Here is an 8,559-nt window from a genome sequence, read left to right as displayed (position 1 = left end):
TGGCTTTTGCGACATGTATGCCATGTTCATACTACCGAATGATAAAATTTGAAGAAGGAAAGCTGACATTTTACGTTGGACTGGCCTGGCGAGAATTTTAGCAGAAATTTGAAAGGACAAATTGCTTCGTTTATTATGAACAAACTCCGTGATTTTTCTCGGCTTTTTTCGTTAATCCATTTTGTGAAGAATTTTGAATTTTTAATGAACTCAATCATCTGACTTTTATTCGCCACACTTGGGACATATAGAATATTCTCTACTTATTTGTAAAATGTTTGTATGTATTTTTTCTTTGTCATCAAAATCAGATTGATTTTAATTGTATTCAAATTTGAAAGAAAAACACTTAGCTATTCTCCTGCAAAAGAAAAAGGAGACATTTCGGTGGCCAATCAAAGCCTCCTGTGAACCCACATCTCTCGCATCCAGACGCCGTATTTATGAGCTGGCCTGCGACTGCTGTGTGGTTACAATGCGAGCGCGCTGGTTGTGTTCGTTTATTCCTTATTACATACGCAAACATTAATTAGAGATTCACTGTTATTTACTAATATATCATGCATGCGTTTTCTGCTTCCAACTAATCTTGCACAACGTATCGAATCATTTTCTCCATTCAAAGGATTGTTTCCTGTAAATATGTCCTTATAAAAAAAAAAAAAGTTACATTACTTAAATTAGGAGAACGTTTTTAAATTAAACTAAACCGCTGTAAATCCCTTTTTTATTGATAGTTTAAAAGGTCCTTAATTTTAATATTGAGCAAATCCTATTATTGTAAGATCAGATTTTATTGCAATTAGGTTTAAATATTAAGTGCACGTTTATTTGCCATTTATTTAATTCCAAATGTACCATGTAGCGTCGGATTTTTAATTGCAATTCCAAATCCCAGTTTTTGACGTTGTTAAGATTTGCCCCCCCCCCCTTTTACATCTTTTCATTCATTGCTTGACTTAATTTTATCACTTGGATATACAACGTAAATAAGTTTTTAAATGATAATTTACATTAAAAGCGTATTATGAAAATAAGGGGAAAAAATCCCTCAACACATGCCATTCTTTATACCAATTTGTTCATGAAAAAAAATTTTAGACAATAATTTAAAACCCAAAAGTGCGAGAAGGCTTGAATATAATAGAGCTGAAGCGCAAAATGTCTCGATCCATTATAAAATGAAATTATGTTGTCAGTCTCCATTACTATCTTATCCATATTCTATCGTCAACTTACACAAAGTTCCAAATTAGTTAGAGTTTGTGCCAATAAATGTCAGTATTCGTAAATACTAATTTCTAGATTGCTATAATAATCCAAAATGGGCCAGAAACAATATTGTACAACCATAAATTTGTAAAGAAATACTTGCTTATTGCTATTTTTTATTTCGCTTTTAAATAATTTTATCAAGTATGATTATTTTGAATCTAAAAGATAAAATAGCCTGCAGAGGAGGGAAACATCTGTTATAAGAGAGTCAATTGAAGCCTGAACTGGATTTAGAACTTCGGTTATAACCACACGCACACAGAAGAAAAAAATTCCCAATGTTTATAAGATATGTTCAAGACTAAATCACGAGGAGTTAATTTTAAAATACATAGAAATATACTATGTATAATAAATGAAATATAATACAGAACGGTAAAACCTCTGCACAATATAAATGATTATATTTTTAATCAAACGACAAAAAAAAAAATGTGCAAGCTAATTAAATCGGGGGAAAAAATTAACTCGGAAGTACAGATATGTGTTTATATTATAACATAGGAAAAGTATTTAGTTCTATTAAAATAAAATACTAAAGAATACGTGAAACCTACGGTGAGAAATATTTGAAAATTCCTTCCAATGGTCTATTTCGGTTCATTTTCTGAAACAATCTATTTCCAAATAGTGAAAAATTGCGTATGAAATTTTTTACGAAATCCAAGCATCTTAAAAAATTACTTTAAAGTTTTCATTTGACCTTGTAATTTGTAATCCTTTCGGCATTAAGGGTTTCAAAACGTCTGCTAATAAGCGTACCTTGCTGACAGAACATATAAAATAAATTTTAATTCAGGGAGGCACATATTTGATAACAAACTAACGAGTGACTAAATTTTAGAAAGAAAAAAAATTAAAATTTCAAATCCATTGATATATATATATAAAGCATAACTACTTAGATAGAAAGATATAAAGTAAAACCTTTTAAACAACATTTTTTAAAATATGCAGGATAACAGTGTTTCAATAACGTCAATTCAAACCGAATAAACTTGCACATTAATATAGAGGACTACATTGAAAAATTCAGGAAATCTGGCAACTAAATACCTGTGTAAAAATCCTGGCATTACCCCCCGAAAGGCTCCATTTTCTTTCCTTACTTTTAAGAAGTTATTCAGAAATTAATTGAAAACCGATTTGTAGGTATGCATTTTTTGAGCTGTTAACTCATGTAACCTATTTGGCGACACGTGGATAAATACTGATGGTTACGCTTGCTTAATAATATATTTTTGGAGCAGTCAAATGGAGTATAATGTAACATAGAAATTATTATTTTCTCAAAAAAATTTAATACATTAAAGTATCTGTCTACCTACGGAGACAAATTTTTGAAACATCCCTCTCATAAGCTATTTAAATTCATTTTCTGGATCAGGAAATTCTATGTCAGTTGAGATTCTGTAAAATGAGTCGATTTGGGTAATAAATGGGGAAAAATTGCAACAAAAAGTTAACCACTGCAAAAAATTCTATTGAACATATTCCAATTATTTTTATACACAATATACTTACAGCTGTGGTGAAGGGTATGAACTAGAATTCAAGCAATATGTGCCTTTTCAGAAAAGTTATAGCTAATAGAGTATTTCTGAATTGAAATTCGTTGTTGAAAATTACATTAGGCGGCTCTAAAACAAAATCTACTCATTTCGAAGTTATATCCCTAGTTCATTGCCTTTGGAACACTTATACAAAATTTCAAGGTAATATATATATTGATACGTTTTTAGAATATCGTGTTTTGCGTTTCATTTCATATGATTAAGAAAAATGAATATAATTTTAAAAAATTCAATCAAATTTTTCATTTGCCTTATGCTAAAAATGATTTGTGAACATGTTAATTACATCTACTCTTAAACAATGTTTAAGAGTAGATGTAATTGCTAATCGTTTCGGCTTTAAAACCTCAAAACTTATTCTAGTAGGTAGTGGGACAGATGCGTACAACCATTTGCGTACGAATCATAAAACTGTCAATCAGTTGTCTCGTTTACAATGCGGTTGAGTTACTGAGAAGGTTCAGTTCTAGAAGAGGTTACAGCATCTTAAACGTTATCTAAAAGTGTCATATTTGGCGAGAGTTAGCCTGATGTTTGACACAATTTCGAATACTTAACGATACGTTCATTAATATAATTTCATGCGTTTTAATACTATAAGAGTAATTTCTACTTGCTTTTTCAATGTATATCTTTAAAAATGTAAGATAAAAACATTGGGGAAAGATATTTCTGCTCATATAAATAGTGTACCCACTTCGAAATAATAATCATTTTTTCTAGATTTCAGATATAAATGCATTACTTTACATAAATATAACGTTTTGCATTAAACGAAAGAGTTTGCGTTTCATTAATTTTTAATTTATTTCTTCTTGATTCGTTTATTTAATTCAATAAGTTCGTTATTTAAATATAGGCAATTAAAAATTATTTCTTAAATTTAAAGTACAATTAAATGAGTTTAGTGGAATTGGAAGGATTTGTAAGGAGGGATTTGTATTTGTTTTTAAAAAATCAGTTTCCAGAGTAGAACGCCATTCAAATTTAAACTTTTCTGTTTATCATCGTAGATTTAATTTAAATGTTGTTACATTTTTTTCAAAAATCTGTACTCTGATAAAGATAAATTATTTGTTCATTATACGACTTTGCACTTTATGTATGGAATATTTTAAGTATAAGGTGCGTAAAATAAGCAGCTTACTAAATCAGAAGTATATTAATATTTTGCTAACTGATCATTTGTACCTGCGAAAATTTGTAGGAAATATTAGTTGAATTCAAATTTAATTTTCTTCTAGTTGCACTATTCATTAAACTATAATCGAAATCTACTGTTAAATATAAAACAAAATTAAGAAAAAGGATTTTTACATTAATATATGTAGTATATGTTCTTCAGAAACTTTAATTTCATTAAAGATCGTTCTTATATGTACAAAAAGTCATTAAAAATAGTGTTGAATGAAGTTCTGGTAAAATACTCTTCAACAATATACATCTACCCCTTTATTGAAATGTTTACTTATTAGCTATGCGTTTTTTTTCCATATTTTAAACAATGTAATTATTTCTAATTTCAAAAGAATTCATGGCCGTTTTAAACCTTCCTGGGACCCTGAGATAATGCAAATCTCAAAGCCCCCTTTTCCCTCCAAATTTTTTATTGATTTTAATTTAATTTTTATTCACCAATTTTAAGTAGTAAATTTTGAAAACTGAAGTCGCAAGTCCCTTTCTAAAAAGTCCATTTCAATATTGTACAAATAAAAAAAGTGCACTGACAAGACGTAAAATTAATTTTAAGCAAAATATCGAAAACAAAAGAAAACTTTCTTATAACACTCTAAACAATATTGCAAAAGGAGGGAATATATTTCTTTAAACTGTAAAGCTTCAAATTTTTTAGAATTATAAAATAGCATAACGAGTAAATGGTAATTAGAAATATTACTAGAGTAAAGTCTCAAAATTAATTTTTAATTTTGATTATAACTTGAATAAATTTGACTGCACGGCCCACTGTCATTAAATGAAAGTATAAAACTATTTACCATTCTACAACTATTAAAAATTATCAAGAGCTGAGGGGTTCCTTGACAATTGCCAACTTTACCTATTTAAAAATCTTGCCCCCCCCCCCCAGATTAGAATTATTTAAATAATTTTTTTGGACTGTTGATATAACAGCTCCTGTATAGTAGAATCAAATCTCTTGGGAATTTAATTATATTTAATAGAAATGGCTTCAAGGGCATCTTTCGATTTTACCATTGATTCGGACGTTCTTAAGCGATTTTTTTCGTGAAAACAATGCACAATTTGCAGATATTTTGCTATGGAAAAAGTCTGGTTATCTCACAATGAGCCCATAGTTTTCAGAAGTCCAGTCGAGATCCATATAAGATTTTAAGAGCAAATGGATTTAGAACATTAGTTTCTTTATTTAAAAAAATAAAGTCAAACTTCTTTTACTGCATTGCAGAAGAAACTCTTGCTGTAACATTAAAGAAGTTTTTAAAGAGATGTTTTATTTCTTCATAACTATATAAGTGAACATTCACTTCTATTTCTGTAATTTACTTTCATTCATAATACATGAAACTTTGATTAAATCTTCAGTATTCCATTATAGAAATTTGCAATCTTGTAATTAAAATAAAATGAATAATTTCCTATTAGTATATTACTAAATAAAAAAAAACTGCATTATAATACTTATGTAACAGTTATAATTTTTTTTCTAAATATAGGCTAAAAGTTTGGTGAGTTTGTATTGGATTTGAAGGAATATTTCACAGAGCATTAATTCTTTAATGCTACTATGTACAAAAAAAATAATTTAAATGATTTCTTAGATCATAGTATTCAATACACTGCAATATTATAAAAATCAAATAAATAGTAAATGCGGAATAAGTTTAAAAATTGTGAAAAATGCTTTCTTACGTATTATTATTCCATTTCCATTTGTAATGTTCCATTAAAATATCCTGAGTTTTATTTTTAATTCATAAAATAAAATAAGGACTGTTTTAGGAACTTAAATAAAAAATTACCTAATAACATACGCACACACACACACATAGGATGGGGGGGGGGAATTGGTTTTTAACACGGAAGCATATATTTTAAATTTCACAGATATCTCCAAATTTTTCGTTTAAAATTATTCAAAAATTAAAGTGTGGAATATTCAGACCTTAATCTAAAAGTTTTAATTAACAAAATAAGATTTTCTTCCAAGAATGAAAATGAATGTATATATATGCGTCTATCATTCTATTTAAAATATCGACCATTGGACGTAGAGATACTAAATTTAACACACATATATTTGGAAGAAAAAAATATGCAATTCAGTGCATTTAAAAATATTAATACAAAAAATATTATGTCTTACGTAAATTATCTTAAAATTTTAAAAAAATTTATTAATTTTATTGGTTTATCAGTCTTTGCTTAATTTTATTCTGTAAAAAGAATACAGATCTTAGATAGCATGTATGCTTTATAGTCAAGATCTTCCGTTTATATTTACGTACGAAAAGATAAAGTTTTCACATAAAAGAGAATACTAGATTTTTAAATATAAGATAAGATGTATTTTTATTACATCAGGCTTCTTAAATTATTTATTTCATGTGTATTTGAATTATTTGAGTTCCAGAAATTCAAAAGCTTTGAACAGATTTAATTTCAAATAGTAGTAAATGTATCACTGTTAAATTCTCTTATTGATTTATGTGCTATTAATTAGCTGAAATGCACATTTAAGTGATCCGCTTATTTTAAAACAATGGGAATCGTTTGTGATGGTAATAGTTAAATTCAGGTGTATTTTTTTTTTAGAATGGAATTTCTATTTCGGATTTTTTTAAAGTTTATTGATTTTCATTTCATGAGAACTATATTTAGCATACTTTGATTTTGAATGAATAATGCAGAGAATTGATTTGATTTGGAAGTAAAAACTATTTTTTACTGTAAATTTTTAGAAAGTTATCAAATAATTCTCTTATTTTTTGATAAATTAAAATTCTAATTAAAAATTCAAAAAATCCCTTTCCTACCCTCCAAAATATATATTTGCCTAATTTGATAGGCAGACGGCAAGATGTGTACAGAGCCAGCATATACACATAGAGACAAAAGTTTTTTCCCTGTGTTTAAGCATCAAAATTTAGTTAAAATACCAATACATTTTCTCGCCAAATACTCTTGCCAACAGATAACATATGTTTTAGCAAACCTAGACTAATTACTCCCTACCCCCTTTTTTCAAAGAGCTACGCGTGATTTATTGGCTTTTTTATGAGCTGTACGGAAATGGTTGTACGCATCTGTCATACAACCATTCTAGTATGCATGGCTTGTTGACAGAGCACATAATAAAATATATTATAATTGAGAGAGACTCGTTTTTGATATATTGTTGAAAAACATTCAACTTCTGGTTTCGTTTCTAGCTACAGTGGTTTATAATAATACATCACATCTCAGTTTCTATTTTTCGTGGACTTAAAACAAGCACGACTTTGGGGACAAATAAATGATTTTTAAAATAGAATAATAAATGTGTGAATTTTGACCAAAAACTGCCTTTTAAACCTAGACAGATAACTTAAAACCGTCTTCTATAGACGCCTTAATCGCAAAATCCATTGCCGTGAGTTCAGTCTAAGGCAAAGAATTTGGATTTAAAACAAATTCTGACTCCATCTAAGTGTTTAAAGACGCCTTAATCGCAAAATCCATTGCCGTGAGTTCAGTCTAAGGCAAAGAATTTGGATTTAAAACAAATTCTGACTCCATCTAAGTGTTTACTGAACGTAATGCTTATCTGCATTTTTTTTTTTTTTTTTAATCTCTTGATTATTATGGCTTAGCCATTTTTTAAACTTCCTGTGTGTAGTTAGTTTACAGCTTCTTGGATTTTAAACTTCCGGTGAATTTCTTTCACATCTTTCTGATTGAGAGATTTGCAGGAATGCGTAATTTTTTATAACAGATTCATTTTTAAAGTACCTCTTATTTTAGATCTTTTATTTAAAAGAATATACAAACAGAAAGAGATTAACTGATGAAACTCCTCTTAAGCATCAATTCTTAGAGTTGCTTTGTTTCACTTCATGCCTCAAATTTCGCCATAGGCAGTTCTTTAATGTAACTTTTAAAATTCAACTTGTATTTACAGCTTTATAAAAGTCAGCAAAATTGGCCTGATGTTACAATAAGGTACTATTGGCTTTTTTAAAAATTTCACGTGCTTTGAATTTGTAATGAAATTACGAAATCATTTATTTTTTACCTGTTAACTCGCACTTTTAAGCAGCTCCGTATTTAAGCTCCATATTACATTTCTGAAATCGCCACAGATATTTTTTATGTCGTTTGGGATTGGTAACTATCTGGTATTGAAGTTAACTCACCTTAGATTGTAAATTCAACTTGATGACCCTGAATGTTGATATTTCTTACATATTGTGAAAATTCATTTGAACCCATTTCAGCTTTTACTCTCAAAACTATGACAAATGGTAGTTAAAAATTTGTATTTTTTTTCTCACCTTGAAATATAAGCAATGAGTGATGCAATTTTCAGTCATTTCTTTTACCTAGAAATAAGAAAAGTTATCAAAAACAGATTTTGTACTTGTGATGAAGGTCAGAAAACTAAATCAGTAAAGAATAGACATATTGACTATGCAGGAACATGTCTTGGATCAAGTACATTCTTACTGTCATAGGCAGGTATGTTGGCAGT

This window comes from Argiope bruennichi, chromosome X1, assembly GCF_947563725.1.
Source record: "Argiope bruennichi chromosome X1, qqArgBrue1.1, whole genome shotgun sequence".
Classification (NCBI taxonomy): domain Eukaryota; kingdom Metazoa; phylum Arthropoda; class Arachnida; order Araneae; family Araneidae; genus Argiope; species Argiope bruennichi.
The sequence above is the reverse complement of the archived record's forward strand: the minus strand, read 5'-3'. Positions refer to the sequence as shown.